We start from the raw sequence: 2,043 nt of genomic DNA, 5'->3' as shown, positions 1-2,043 counted from the left end.
ATGAATGAATGAATGAATGAATGAATGAATGAATGAATAAATATGTGCATATATACATGTACGCATGTAGATGCTTTTTAATGACCAGTGACTTAGAATGATGGCTCACAATTTGAGGCATTTTCTGACAGAGGGCGGTACCAGTCCCATGGCAGGTTCTTGGTAAATATTTGATGAATGAATGAATGAAAGACTTGGAGGTGTGTGTTGTGGGGACAGGGAAATGCAGTCTGAGGGAAGGAAAGCATTCGGTCAGTTTTAATCATGAGTCTATTAACTTTTGGTGAATGGGCCGTACGAGATAGGTCCCTATGTGTTCTACACATTTAACAGACTCTTCCTCCTCCTCTTCTTCCCTGCCCTTTTCTTTTTTCCACCACAGCTCTGCAATGGGCTGATAGCTTCCAGTCTCCAACTCCAAGCAAATACCAGAACTGGAGAAGAAAATTCCAGTGGAGTGAGTCACGAGCTCTCTGGGGCTGGGGGAGGGCAGGAGTTCTCTGGTTAGTTCTCAGGGGCAGCTGTTTTCATTCCTTACATGGTATCTGCTCTGTCATGGCCTTGTGGCTGAGAGGGGCAAGAAATATAAGGTCGACTTTATTTCCGCTGCTGACTAGAGGAAGCATTTTCCAAGGGATTTGGGACCTTCCCATCACCATCCACCCCCCGCTTTGGAATCACGGAGCCTTAAGATTCTACACTCTCACCTGGAAGGGGACTCAGCAATCATGGGCTCCAAACTGTTTGAAACACAGATGAGGAAACTGAGGCCCAGGGACTCTGCATGATTTGATTCAGTACACTGGAGGTGGGCTGGACCTCAGCTTAATGTCCTCATGTGATTGTAGGCAAAGCAACGAAGGAAACCACACACACATACACACACACACACACACACACACACACACACACAGAGCAGAGGCTGGCGTGGGTGCCGAAAAGGCAGGTTAGTCACAGCATCTGGCAGCAGTTAGGGCGCAGGAGTTCCCTCCATGGGCCCTGGGAGAGGGGCTGCCTTCTACCTCTCCCTGCGCTCAAATTCCCTCCTCAGCCTTGCTCTAGGAGAGGTGGACCCAGGAAGGCCTTGGGTTAGACAAAGAAACGTTGTTGTAGTTGGAAAGAGCCCTAGTTTTCCTTCCTTCTGAGTCAACGCTGACTCCTGTAAGGAGTCATTCCCCGGTACCCCCAGACCCCCACCCTCTCCAGGGTCAGGCTAGGACAGGGAGCACCTCAGGCTGCTTCATNTGCTGCCCTGCCTGGCTTGAAAGAAGGAGCTGAGGCCCAACTCTGCAAAGTGGCAAGGGGTAGACTCTAGGACTGTTTCTACAGAGAAGAGGGTGGTGGCTGGGCCTTGGATTCAGAGAGTCCTGTGTTCAAACCTTCCCCCCACCATTTGACCACACCCAAACCACTCCTGGGGCTTGCTTTCCTCCCACGGCTCCTGGCCCCGCCTGTGTGAGCATATCAGTGTGCATCAGCCCGTTCTGTCTCTCCTGCTGTGAGGGAAGCACAGGGGCCTGGAGCCTGGGACCGAGTCTGACCACCTGCATGGGAACGGGCTGCATTTGGCTCCCTCTGCTGTTTCTTATGCCCCAACTGGCCAGGACCCATTTTCTTCTGCATCTGATGTTCATTTTGCTCAACTAATTCTCAAGGCCCAGCTGGGCAGAAGGGTTTTCAGTACACAGTGCACAAGGTCCTGCAAAATGTGTGTTTGCATTAGAATCAGGCCAAAAGAAGGAGTTGTAGCAATGATTGTCCAGAGCTTCAGTTTAAACTGGTTTCCAAAAGGTTTGAGGACTCTGCGGGGGTAGGGGAGGCAGAGGGTAGAAATTTCTGCAGCTTTCTGTCTTTAATCAGAGCAGCTCCAGCTTTTATCTATTACAGAGATGGAACATAGATGTGAGGCCTCAGCTCTAAAGGCCTGTCCTGATATGAATGAATGAATAAATGAATGAATGAATGAATGAATGAATGAATGAATATGTGCATATATACATGTACGCATGTAGATGCTTTTTAATGACCAGTGACTTAGAATGA

At 49.2% G+C, this 2,043-nt stretch overlaps 1 protein-coding gene across 1 annotated transcript in view; it reads left to right on the top strand.

The window, feature by feature from the left end:
• The first annotated feature begins 388 nt into the window (after nt 1-388).
• The window catches only part of MICALCL (MICAL C-terminal like), a 59,392-nt gene continuing 57,737 nt past the window's right edge, over nt 389-2,043 (top strand). Inside the window, exon 1 of the mRNA XM_008574196.1 lies at nt 389-457. The gene's annotated coding sequence lies outside the window, so the exon portion shown is untranslated. The remainder of the gene's footprint in view (nt 458-2,043) is intronic.

This window comes from Galeopterus variegatus, unplaced genomic scaffold, assembly GCF_000696425.1.
Source record: "Galeopterus variegatus unplaced genomic scaffold, G_variegatus-3.0.2 Scaffold1011, whole genome shotgun sequence".
Taxonomy (NCBI): Eukaryota; Metazoa; Chordata; class Mammalia; order Dermoptera; family Cynocephalidae; genus Galeopterus; species Galeopterus variegatus.
This window is presented reverse-complemented; position numbering and strand designations above follow the sequence as displayed.